The sequence below is a fragment of the Trachypithecus francoisi genome, unplaced genomic scaffold (genome assembly GCF_009764315.1).
Source record: "Trachypithecus francoisi isolate TF-2019V2 unplaced genomic scaffold, Tfra_2.0 Lachesis_group9, whole genome shotgun sequence".
In the NCBI taxonomy this organism is placed as follows: domain Eukaryota; kingdom Metazoa; phylum Chordata; class Mammalia; order Primates; family Cercopithecidae; genus Trachypithecus; species Trachypithecus francoisi.
In genome coordinates this window covers 37121601-37135618 of record NW_022681474.1, presented here as the reverse complement: position 1 = coordinate 37135618, position 14018 = coordinate 37121601, and the positions used below count along the sequence as shown (strand labels likewise).

General features: G+C 39.3%; 1 protein-coding gene across 2 annotated transcripts in view; it reads right to left on the bottom strand.

The window, feature by feature from the left end:
• MCU (mitochondrial calcium uniporter) overlaps nucleotides 1-14018 on the bottom strand; it is a 209138-nt gene that overhangs the window by 35404 nt on the left and 159716 nt on the right. The window lies entirely within an intron of this gene.

The window sequence follows — 14018 nt, the reverse complement described above, 5'->3', positions numbered from 1 at the left end:
TTGTCGATTTCCTCCCCATTTTCTGTAATACTCTGCATCATAAATGTGAGATATAATCACAGAATTTCAGTGTTAGAAGGCCAGAGAGATCATACAAACTAACATCTTTCTTTTGCAGCTAAGAATAATAGAGTCTAGTAATGTTAGATAATATTCCTGGGCCAGGCAGAGTGGCTCATGCCTGTAATCCTAGCACTGTGGGAGGCCAAGGCAGGTGGATCACCTGAGGTCAGGAGTTCGAGACCTGTCTGGCCAACACGGTGAAACTCCATCTCTACCAAAAATACAAAAAATTAGCTGGGTGTAGTGGCAGACACCCTGTAATCCTAGCTACTCAGGCACCTGAGGCAGGAGAATCACTTGAACCCGGGAGGGGGAGGTTACAGTGAGCTGAGATTGTGCCACTGTACTCCAGCCTGGGCAACAAGAGCGAAATTCTGTCTTAAAAAAAAAAAAAAAGAAAAAGATAATATTCCTAAGATCACATAGTTCAATTCAATAGCAATAGTTCATTTGACTAAGAAATCCTCTTCTAGGTCACACATGACATTAGGTTGCTAAATTCAGTAGAAATTTTAGCTCTTAACTTGCTTGTTTTAGCAGCATCTAATGATGTTAACGACTCCCTCACTTTGTAAAAAAGTTTCCCCATTGGCTTCTATGAGGCTTCTAGCTTTTCTTTCTGTCTAGACCTTCTAATTTCCCCTCATAAGTTATTCTTCCTCTATTCATCCCTTAAAAGTTTCTAAGTGCTTTGTCCTCGGCCTCTCTGCTTCTCAGTTCACACACTCTCTGGGGAATCTCGTGTCTTCCCAAAGTCTCATGTAAATGCTGATGATATCCCAAGCCTATATTCAATTGTCTGCTAGAAATTGGGTCTCCCACAGCCATAACTCAAACTCAAGAGTCCTAAAAGTGAATCCATCTTCCCTAACCACCCATAATCTCAACCAATAAATAACACCACCATTATTTTATTTTTGACCAAGCCAGAAAATTACCTGTTATCCTTGACTAATCATACAGCCAGAATCTGAATCTGACATTCCTCAGATCTAATTAGTCATCATGTCCTTTCATTTCTTTTCTTTTTTTTTTGGAGACGGAGTCTTGCACCATCACCCAGGCTGGAGTGCAGTGGCGCAATCTTGGCTCACGGCAACCTCCACCTCCCAGGCTCAAGCGATTCTCCTGCCTCAGCCTCCCGAGTAGCTGGGATTACAGGTGCCTGCCACCACGCCTGGCTAATTTTTTGTATTTTTAGTAGAGACGTGGTTTCACTATGTTGGCCAGGCTGGTCTCAAACACCTGATCTCGTGATCCACCTGCCTCAGCCTCCCAAAGTGCTGGGATTACAGGTGTGAGCCACCACACCCGGCCCTTTCATTCTATTTTTTAAACATCTCTAAGCCCTCTGATACTCTCTATACTACCACCATTTTAGTCCAGGCCACCACTGTCTTTTTATTCTATCAGCTGCACTGTAATTGGAGTCCTTCATTCCAGCCTTGCTCCAGTTCAGTTTTTCACATTGAAGCAGGGTGATCTTTTTCCAAATGAAGTCACTATCCTGAAGTTGGTAGTTGGTGTTTACCATTTCCATCCATTTATATATACACACACACACACGCAGAAATATATATCTCAATACACAATATTTAGTACTGTGATAGCCAGCCTTCAAGAAGGCTCTCTATAATCCTTGCCTGTAAGTATTTGCTATGGTTTGAATGTCTCCTCCAAAACTCACCTTGAAATTTAATTGCCATTGTAACAGTGTTGAGAGGCAGGACCTTTAAGAGATGATTAGGTCATGAAGGCTCTGCCCCTGTAACTGGATTTTTGCCATTATCATAGGAGTGGGTTAGTTACTGGGGGAGTGGGTTCCTGATAAAACAAAAAAGGTGAGTTCAACTCAGTTTCCCCTCTCTGTCTCCTGTGCACACTTCCCCACAATGTGATGCCTTCTGCGATGTTATAAACGCAGCAAGAAGACCCTCGCTAGATGGACTTCCCAGAACTGTAAGCCAAATCAATCTTTTCTTCATAAATTACTCAGTTTGCAATTGATATAGCAGCAAAGAAATGGACTAAGATAGTATAGATGCCTCTTGACTTATGATATTACCTCTGCATAAACCCACTGTAAGTCAAAAAATGCATTTAATACTCCAACAAATCCATCATAAAGTCAAAAAACCGTAAGTTGAACCATCAGAAGTCAGGGATTGTCTATATTCATGCCCTGAGTAGTGTCATCCACATCAAATCAGGGCTGGTCTGCAGAACCAATATGATACAGCTGAAGTGATGACTGTAAGTTCCAAGACTATGTTGTAATAGACTTTACAGCTTCTGCTTTGGTCTCTTGTACACTTGCTCTAGGGGAAGCCAGTCATCATATCATGAGGACAATCCTGCAGCCCTATGGAGAAGCCCATATGGAGAAGTGGTACATTCTTGACCAAAAGTAAACTTGTCAACATGATCAGAAATCAATATACAGGCCAGGCACGGTGGCTCATGCCTGTAATCCCAGCACTTTGGGAGGCCAAGTTGGGCGAATCACTTGAGGTCAGGAGTTCTAGATCACCCTGGCCAACATGGCGAAACTCCATCTCTAGTGAAAAAGTACAAAAAATTAGCCCAGCATGGTGGCATGTGCCTGAAGTTCCAGTTACTTGGGAGGCCGAGGCAGGAGAATCGCTTGAACCCGGGAGGCGGAGGTTGCAGTGAACCAAGTTTGCACCACTGCGCTCCAGCCTGGGCGACAGGGCAAGACTTCGTCTCAATAAAAATGGAAATGGATACACTGACATCTAAAGTTCAGCTGTCTCCTGGGCCACACTGGGAGGAAGTTCCCCTGGATCTAAGATCTTCTACTTTTAGGTAGAAGATTTTTGGAGGCTTTATTCCTCTCCATTTGGAGTATTCCTTTCCACTCCTTCCCTTCATTGCTTCCTGGTTTCTTCCCAGTCCCTATCCTGGTTCCCTCCATCTGGACCCTAAAGGGAACAATTTTGTTAGCTCTGGCTTTGAGGGGTGGGAAGAGCCTTCCCAGTCCAGTCAAACATTTTTATTTTCAAAAAAGAAGAAAAAAAATTTTTTAAGTTTAATTTATAAATTAGGCACAATAAGAGATTAACAAAAAGAACTAAGAAAAAATTAGAACAATTAAAACAATACATCACTACTCTTGTACATGGGGGGTTAGTATTAAGTAAAATAAGGGTTACTCGACCACAAGTGCTGCAGTACAACAACAGTCAATCTGATAACTGAAACAGCTACTAAGTGACTAATGGGCGAGTAGCATATAAAGCATGGATATGCTGAGCAAAGGGATGATTCACATCCCAGGTGGGATCGAGCAGGATAGCACAAAATTTCATCACACTACTCAGAACAGCATTCAATTTAAAACTTATTAATTGGGCTGGGCGCAGTGGCTCACACCTGTAATCCCAGCACTTTGGGAGGCTGATGCAGGCAGATCACTTGAGGTCAGGAGTTTGAGACCAACCTGGCCAACATGGTAAAACCCTGACTCTACTGAAAATACAAATATTAGCTGGGTGTGGTGGCAGGCACCTGTAATCCCAGCTACGTGGGAGCCTGAGGCAGGATAATTGCTTGAACCTGGGAGGCAGAGGTTGCAGTGAGATGATATTGCACCACTGCACTCCAGCCTGTGACAGAGCAAGACTCTGTCTCAAACAAAACAAAACAAAACAAAACAAAAACTTACTGTTTATTTCTGGAATTTTCCATTTAATATTTTCAGACTGCAGTTGCCTGTGGTACTATGGAAAGTGAAGCCATGGAAAAAGGGGTGGAGGGGAGACTCCTATATATAAAGGATCACGGTGTTTACAACCCTCTAAAACTTGTCTTTTATGATAATCATTGCTTTGAGGTTTGTCTAAATTGAATCATATTTCTGGAAACATTCACTTAAACTCCTATATATAAGGAAGTGGTAAATTTTAAAAAAAAGAAAAAAAACTCCTATATAGAATTTCATTCTATGAATACATTGCTTAACGACAGGGATACATTCTGAGAAATGCATCATTAGGTGATTCTGTCACTGTGTGAACATCATAGATAACATTTACAAAACCTAGATGGTATAGTCTACCACACATCTACTAGGTATCTAGGTATTGCTCTTAGGCTACAAACCTGTATAGCATGTTACTGTGCTGAACACTGTCAGCAACTGTAACACAGTGGTATTTGTATATCTAAACATTTCTGAACATAGAAAAGGTGCAGTAAAAATACAGTATTATACTCTTTTGGGACCAACATCATATAGGTGGCTCATTGTTGACTGAAACATTGTTGTTATTCAGTACATGCATGACTGTATACCATAATTTGTATATTGAAAAACCAGATTATTTCCCCCATTATAAATAAAAATAAGGCTAAGAGAAAGTAGCACTAGTCAATGTTTTTAGTTTCTGATGTAAATTTTTATTTCCTTTTAGAGCCTTGTGTTTCACATTTTACTCCTTAATTCATCTGGAACTTATTTATTTTTGTGATGTTGAGAAGTTGATTGTAATAGCACCATTTATTAAATAGTCTGCCCTTTCTCCTTGGCTTTACAATGCTAATCAATCACATGTCAGATTTCTATATATGTAAGCTTTCTCTAATCTGATCCAACAATCTTTCCTGTACCAATACTTCATTGTTTTGATAATTACAGTTTTAGAAATATGTCTTAGTATGTGCTTAGGTACCACATGTCCCCGTGTTTTCCTATTCCAAATTTATCTTAGTTTTTTATATAGCTTTACTCTTTCATGTGAATTTTTAAGTAAGTTGATCAGCTCCCACTGGGGTTTTGATTAGCATTGCATTGAATTTATAAATTCATTTAAGGAAAATAGACAATTTACAATTGTTGTCTTCATATCTATTAAGATGGTATTACACTGCATTTATTCCTATCTTATGTCCTTCAATAAAGTTTATTATTCTCAATAAATGTCTTACATTTTATTTTTACTAGTTTTATGCCTAGATGCCCTCAAGTAATTTAACAATCACTTCTATATTCCTAAGGATAATTCCAAAAGTCTATATGCTTTGTTAAATTATATGTTAGACAAAATATAAGATTGTCATTTTAACAGAATGAACTAAATATCTATCTACTTTGGTGACAATAAGGAGCTTCCTTATACATTATCGCAAAAACATCCTCAGAATATCTATTCTGAGACAGAGTCACACTCTTGTCACCTAGGCTACAGTGCAGTGGCATGATCAGGGCTCACTGCAGCCTTAACCATCCAGGTTTAAGAGATCCTCCTGCCTCAGTCTCCTGAGTAGCTAGAACTACAGATTTTTGCCTCTATGCCCAGCTAATTTTTTGTATTTCTATTTTTTTACATTTTCTTTGAGCTGGAGTCTTGCTCTGTTGCCCAGGCAACAGTGGCGCACTCTTGGCTCACTGCAACCTCTGCCTCCCGGGTTCAAGCGATTCTTCTGCCTCAGCCTCCCAAGTAACTGGGATTACAGGTGCCCACCACCATGATCAGCTAATTTTTATATTTTTAGTAGAGACAGGGTTTTGCCATGTTGGCCAGGTTGGTCTCGAACTCCTGACCTAAGGTGATCCGCCCACCTTGGCCCCGTAAAGTACTGAGATTACAGGCATGAGCCACCACGCCCAGCCTAATTTTTTGTATTTTTGGTAGAGACGGTTTTACCAAGTTGCCTAGGCTGGTCTCAATCTCCTGAGCTGAGATGATCAACCTGCTCTGGCCTCCCAAAGTGCTAGGATTACAGGCATGAGCTGCTGCATCTGACAGAATATCTATAATTAATATGTATAAACAGAATGTGTTTGCTTCACAATAATTTCAGAAAAATCTACTATGTAAAATAATTAAAATTTTCTTTAAATGTCAAGAGAAGAAAAATGACTGCTTCCACTGAGTTTAACAAGGCGAAAGAGTAAGTTAAACATCAAATGCTGGCAAGGATGTGAAGCAACAGGAACTCTCATTCATCACTGTTGGGAATACAAAATAGTACAACCACTTTGGTAGACAGTTTGGTGTTTTCTTACAAAAATAAACATACTGCTACCAACCACGATTCTCTGTATTTAACCAAAAGAGCTGAAAAATGCCCATATAAAAACTTGCACACAGATGTTTATAGTAGCTTTATTCATAATTGCCAAAACTTGGAAGCAACCAAGATGTCCTTCAGTAGGCAAGTGGACAAATTGTGGTACAGATAACAGACTATTATTCAGTGCTAAAAAGAAATGAGCTATCAAGCCATGAAAAGACATAGAGAAAACTTAAATGTATCTTACCAAGTAAAAGATGTCAATCAGAAAAGGCTACATACTGTATGATTCCAAATGTAAGACATTCTGGAAAAGGCAAAACTATGGAGACAGTAAAAGACTGGTACCTGCCTACCAGGAGTTAGGGAAAAGGGAGATATGAATAGGTAGAGCACAGAGGATTTTTAGGGCGGTGAAACTCCTCTGTATGATACTATAATGGTGGATACACGTCATATATACATTTGCCCAAAACCCATAGGATGTAAAACACCAAGTGTGAACCCTAACGAAAATTAATGGACTTGGGGTTGTAATGATGTGTCAATGCAGGCTCATCAATTATAACAAATGTACTCCTCTCATGGGGAGATATTCATCACGGGGGAGGCTATGCAAGGATTTGGGGGCAGGGAATATATAGGATATTTCTGTACCCTTCTCACATTTGGGATGTGAACCTAAAACTGCTCTAAAAAATAGTCTGTTTTTTAGTATTTTTGGTTAATTAACCTCTTTGAGAATTTGATAAAGCTATGGATGAACTTCTTCCTCAACCCTACTTCCTGAAAAAATCCAAACAGTTTGTACATAAAATTTTTAGATATAATTTATAAAATAAATTATTGTATTTATTTACAATTATTTTATAATTATATTTATTTATAATTTATAAAATTTTATTTTATATAACTACTTTATTTTATATGTAATATGAAGAAAATACGATTTTCTTTGTATTGCCCTATTTTAAAAATCATTGTTTACAAAACCTGAAGGATTATTTCTCTCATTTTTGAACCAAAATTAATGGCCATTTCCTGGTTTTTAAAAAGAAATAAAATATATAAATTAAACAGAAAATAAAAGTTAATTCAAGAGGAAAGAACATGTAAATTATAGGCTGCTATTGTTTGGCTTGACTAAAGAAGTCACATACTGCCCTAGTTTTGGAACATGGTAAACTGAATATTATCTTTGATATCCAAAAGGTTGTGCACTTTCTATTTTGATGAAAAGTGGTACCGAAAATTCCGAGAAAGGTGTATGGTAACAAACAGAATCACAGCTCACTTTGCGAAATGATGCAAGGAAACTAAGAATTGTCTGAGAATTGATTTCATATCACTACTCAATACAATATGAAAAGTGAAAAGATTATAAATCCAAGTTTCAATTGTGAGGTTTTCTGTGTGGAGGTAATCTTTAAGATCTCTGCAGTTTTCCTATATGCCTATGGAGAAACTGACAAAACTTTTCATTCTTGACTAGCCTACAGAGATACTTCAAGGAGTAGAAAATTCACATGGTTGTCCATTTCTACAGGACTATAGGACTGCAGGTGTGCGCCACCATGCCCAGCTAATTTTTTGTACTTTTAGTAGAGACGGTTTCACCATGTTGCCTAGGCTGGTCTCAAACTCCTGGCTTTACCTTACTCAGAGCAATAGTTTGGCTAAGAGTTTATGATTTTTCTGCCAAATCCATAACAACAACTATAAGGTCTTGAATTAGATTACTCATTCATAAAGCCCCAAATATCCCCAAGTAAATCAAGCCACAAATAAACTCCTCCTGTACTAATCTTTCTTTTCTCTCAAAAAGCAAAACTCCTGCCAAAAATTTAATCAAGCAAAGAAGAATTTTAAATTTAAAAATTTTTTTTGATAAAAACTTGTTCTTATGAAATTGATTACTTCTGTGGTAGCAGGCAAAATTTTTAGGCCTGTTGGAAGAGCCTTCAAAGCCAGTATGTGCCAGTGAAAGAAAGAAAAGCAATGCATTATTACAATGGGTGGAGCTGCTTTCTCCTCTGAGGCAGTATAAGTATGCACATTGCTAAGTTTGGAAGATGCGCCATCTGTGCAGAATACTAAGATCTTCATTAGAGTCAAAATTTTTTTTTGGGCCAGGCACGGTGGCTCATGCCTGTAATCCCAGAACTTTGGGAGGCCGAGGCGGGTGGATCACCTGAGGTCAGGAGCTTGAGAACAGCCTGGCCAACATGGTAAAACCCTGTCTCTAATAAAAATACAAAAATTAGCTGGGCAGGGTGGCAGGCGCCTGTAATCCCAGCTACTCAGGAGGCTGAGGCAGGAGAATCACTTGAACCCAGGAGGAGGAGGGTGCAGTGAGCTGAGTGCCACTGCACTCCAGCCTGGCGACAAGAGCAAAACTCCATCTCATAAAAAAAAAAAAATTTTTTCTGGTAGTTATTTTGGCAAAGAAATTTAATAGTCTGTCAGAGACGCTGGTAGCTATTAATATTAACAGCCTTTGTAATTTCCACAAGAGACCTGGATATTAGGAATTTTTCTTTAATTGTGTCAACATGCATGTTAACAGACAAAAACTAGGAACTAACTGCTTTGAGCAGTATCAGTTTTTTCACCAAGCTGCATTCTGGAGGAAAATGAGTTAGTTTCCAATTCCCTCAAAATTCACTTCAAAATATTGGAAAAAATGATGACAATCCTGAAGTGGATGGCATCACCTGAAATCTGACATAAATTTGCTTCTGCTCCAAGCGAAGTAGTTCACTGTCAGCACATAAAGCTTAAAGGTCTTTCCAATTTCATGTGGCTTCTTTTCTTGGTAATATAAAAGTCAATCTTGAAGAATCCTTCAAGGAAAGAGTTCTGTGATGAAACAAGTGCATCCACATTTTGGTAAAGTTTCAAACTGTAATTACTACTTACAAAAAAAAAAAATGAACTGTTGGATATATTTTTAAAATAAAAAAAATAAGGTGCTTCTGTTTTCACAACTTTGTATTTAAGTTGCTGAGAACTCTGCCACATTAAAATACTTGGGCTCTGTGTGCCCTATAATTTTTGGTGATTAAGTAGCTTCAATGCTTCATTTCTTTTTTGTTGTCAAGTCTTTTTAAAGCTGGAATGAAAGATACATAGTGGTGGGGTATAGTGGTTGGGTATGTATGTGCCCTCAATACAATAATGACACAGAATTTCCAACTGTGTACAACAGTTACTAACAAGACTTGACAAAAAGTCATTAATAACATTTGTCCCCTTTCTCTCAAAACTATTTTAAAAACTAACAAGAAAAACTCTAGACTATATAAAGAACTCTTACAACTCAATAATAAGAAGATAAATAGTCAGGCCGGGCGCGGTGGCTCAAGCCTGTAATCCCAGCACTTTGGGAGGCCGAGACGGGTGGATCATGAGGTCAGGAGATCGAGATCATCCTGGACTCACTACAACCTCACCCTCCCGGGTTCAAACGATTCTTGTGTCTCAGCCTCCCTAGCAGCTGGGATTACAAGCATGCACCACCATGCCCGAATGATCTTTGTATTTTTAGGAGAGAGGGGGTTTGGCCATGTTGGCCAGGCTGGTCTCGAACTCCTGACCTCAGGTGATCTACCCACCTCAGTCTCTCGAAGTGCTGGGATTACAGGCATGAGCCACCATGCCCAGCCACAACAATCCATTTTTGAACCGCTTACTTGTTTGTCAGTTGATAGTGTAGCAAAAAAAATTTTTTTTAAAGTTCCCCAGTTCTAATCTTTAAAAAGCAACAGGAGAGAAAACAAAAACAAAAAAAAGCTGGAGCATATATCTGGTTCCCAAAACCACTCACAGACCTTAGGTTTAGAATTTATATATTATCTGTTACTTGGGTTGACTAAACAGATAGATGATTGTTTATTATTAAACAGGAATTTTCAGACACTTTCATTATTAAAATTATTTGCCCACAAACAATTTTTGTAGGGAAATTTTATATCTTTTGTTAAGTACAAGATAAACATAACAACTCTCTAGCGATTCTCACTTTTTTGTGTGTGTGTGAGACAAGGTCTGACTGTCGTTCAGGAGGGAGCGGTGCGGTAGCGGATCCTAGCTCACTGTCGACTTGATTTCCCACCTCGTTGCAGCCTTGACCTCCTGGGCTCAAGCAATCCTCCCACCCCAGCCTCCCAAGTAGCTGGGACCACAGGCACATGCCACCACGCCCAGCTAATTTTTGTATTTTTTGATAGAGAGGAGGTCTATGTTGCCCAGGCTGGTCTTGAACTCCTGAACTCAAGAGATCCTCCCACCTTGGCCTCCCAAAGTGCTGGGATTACGGGCGTGAACCACCATGCCAGGCCCTAGCAATTCTTAATATAAAGCAATTTGAGTAGGGTTACATTTCTGGATTAAAAAAAAAAAAAGCAGCTAGATAAGGCTATTTTTCTTGCTCTTTGTCTAGCTCACTTTTCACACTTTCCCAATAGCTAGAGTGAAGATAGGTCCTGGTCTACACTATTAAAAAGTATCAGGCAGCCAGGCGTGGTGGCTCACGCCTGTAATCCCAACACTTTGGTAGGCTGAGGCGGGTGGATCACAAGGTCAAGAGATCGAGACCATCCTGGCCAACACAGTGAAACTCCGTCTCCACTAAAAATACAAAAAAAAAAAAAAAAATTTAGCAAGGCGTGGTGGTGGGTGCCTGTAGTCCCAGCTACTCGGGAGGCTGAGGCAGGAGAATCACTTGAACCCGGGAGGCGGAGGTTGCAGTGAGCTGAGATTGCACCACTGCACTCCAGCCTGGTGACAGAGCGAGACTCGGTCTCAAAAAAAAAAAAAAGTATCAGGCATCTCCGCATCTCCTTTCATTCTCAAAAGTGTTCTGAGTTGGATGATAAATTATACAAACTGTCTACAGCAGAACTATCCACATCACTGTAACTTCCACTAACATGAAGGGAAACCCCTGAAGGCTTTAAAGACTTCAAGTAAGTATGAACCATATAACCATAAAAATTTTACTATTAGTCATTTTACAGTTGAGGATCTGGGACACACAGAAATTAAAATAAGTCCAAGACCATGTGTTTTAGATTTGAGGTCTTTAACACTACCACAACCACTCCTTACAGAATAAGTACTATTTCTACATTTTTCTGTTGGAGGTGTTAACTATTACTATCTACATTTCACGGATGAGGAAACAGGCTTTGACTTATCACTTACTGGGGGTTATAAGGAGGTTAAGTGGTAGAACTGGGATATAAACCTAGGTCTGCTTGACTTCAAAGCTTGTACTCCTAACCTTTAAGCAGAATGACTCTCATAAAAGGGAACATGGGGGTCAGTATGGGTATGTGTTTGCTCCACGGTTTGGTCTAGGGGAATCTGCATCACTATAACATTGTATGCAAAATTTCCTATGTTTATATAAATTCTTCTAGAGAACGGGTCTAGAGCTTTCAATAGAGCCTCATAAGTATTTACGATACCAAATAGAAAAAAAATCTAGAACCTGTTAGATTGCTTTGTTAGAGTGGTAAGCACTTAAGATAATCTACATATTTTATTATCAGTTGTTACCATCATAACCAGATTTGTCAACTAACATAATTAACAACTACTGAAAAGTAGTATATATAGGTATATTTACTAAGTATATAAATACCATAATTACAGGACATGATATTTTAGACCTTCCACTTATAAAAACTGAGGGTAAAGCCCTCATTTAATACTGAAGATGACCAGCAGTCACAACAAAGAGCAGGGAGTGATGGTAGAAATTTCTGTTACTGGTGACCAAACTCTACTTACTGGAGTAGCTGTGGATTAAGCAGTTTTCTCACAAGCTATACTGACCTAAGGTAAAATTAACTTAGAAGTACAAAATTAGGCCGGGTGTGGTGGTTCACGCCTGTAATCCCAGCACTTTGAGAGGCCGAGGCGGGCGGATCATGAGGTCAGGAGATCGAGACCATCCTGGCTAACACGGTGAAACCATGTCTCTACTAAAAATGTAAAAAATTAGCCGGGTGTGGTGGCAGGCGCCTGTAGTCCCAGCTACTTGGGAGGCTGAGGCAGGAGAATGGCGTGAACCCAGGAGGCGGAGCTTGCAGTGAGCCGAGATCACGCCACTGCACTCCAGCCTGGGTGACTGAGTGAGACTCTGTCTCAAAAAAAAAAAAAAAGTACAAAATTAGAAAGATGTACAATAAGGCCATCAAGCTACATTAAATCAAATAATTTTGTGCTTTTATTTCTTGATAAGTAATATGAATTAGTTTTCTTAAGAAGGATAAATAGTGTTGGTTGGAATTTGGGGAGACACTCTTTTTTTTCTTAAGTTGGTATCCTTTTAGCTTTTGTAAAAATAATATTGCCTTCAAACCCTCATACTGGCAACCTATTAGCATTTATGTCCTTTGATAACATTTGACCAGATACTCCAGTATAACTGTACCATTGTTAAATTACTGAAATATCTCCATATGGATAGAATGTAGGTATATATAACACAGCCTATATATAGGTATATATAACAGGATAATAGTAATGGTAATAAGTAGCAAAATTAATATCAATTCCAATATGAATTTATTAGTTCAAGTTAATTGCCACTAAATATCATAACTGCCAATGGCACTTGACCTTCCTGCTGTAGTATAACATGTGACTTGGTTGATACTCTTTATGAATATATATTGATATATGTGGATATCGAATATATGATAATTTTAAACAATATCATAAAGACTAGAAATTTTTGAATGAAATAGTTCAGCAAAAGCTGAGTGGATTCAGCAATATAAACCTTTTCTTTTCTTTACAGTGAGAGAAATTATTTTTATTCAAACTATCTAATGATGGCACCCTGCAGTGGTAATGGAGTAAGTCAGAACCTGGGAGTGGTGCTGGCATAGATGTGGACAGTCACCATTTGGCTATTTAATGGACCAAGCAGTGTCAGGAGCAAGACAGATACCCACCCACTGCATTGAAGGAGCTTAAGGAGGGAAAGGAATAGGTAGCATAGCCAGGTGGCATTATGGTCCTCTGGCTCGTGGCCACGTAGAAAGTATTGCTTTCTGGGTACATACTGACTCTTGACTGGGGGCAACACAGCTACCTTTCTGGCCACAACACAGTGCTAAGTACTGTTTTTTAATTTATACATTAATTGGTACTAATTTATTAGTTTTTTGTCTTTAAGAGACTGGAAACAGAGAGCCAGCTAATATTTTCCTTATTTTGATTTTGGTCTATTTTCCCCTTTTTTTTTTTTTTTTGAGACGGAGTCTCGCTCTGCCCCGCCCAGGCTGGAGTGCAGTGGCCGGGTCTCAGCTCACTGCAAGCTCCGCCTCCTGGGTTTACGCCATTCTCCTGCCTCAGCCTCCCAAGCAGCTGGGACTACAGGCGCCCGCCACGTTGCCCGGCTAGTTTTTTGTATTTTTTAGTAGAGACGGGGTTTCACCATGTTAGCCAGGATGGTCTCGATCTCCTGACCTCGTGATCCGCCCGTCTCGGCCTCCCAAAGTGCTGGGATTACAGGCTTGAGCCACCGCGCCCGGCTATTTTCCCCTTTTAACCTTTCCATATTACAAACGAGTAATCACAATGGATTTTTCTTCCAAATTTAGAAGATTTGGCAAATATGAGCACACTGTCTATAAATTCACGTAACAGCTTTGGGAGGTGATTCTGGTAACACTGCAAAAATTATACTGACTAAACGTTGGGGATTCTAGTGTTTTCATGATTCATTTTCTGGGCTTTTTTAGTTTTAGGCACCCTTCAGCGGCTGTTGTGCTTATGAATAAATGTTTCTAAGGTTGAAATCAGAGCTCTATCAAACTCAACTTTACACAGAGGAAACATATCTAACAGTCAACCCCTAAACTAAGCAACCTAAACTGTAAATGCACAATACTGGGTAAGAG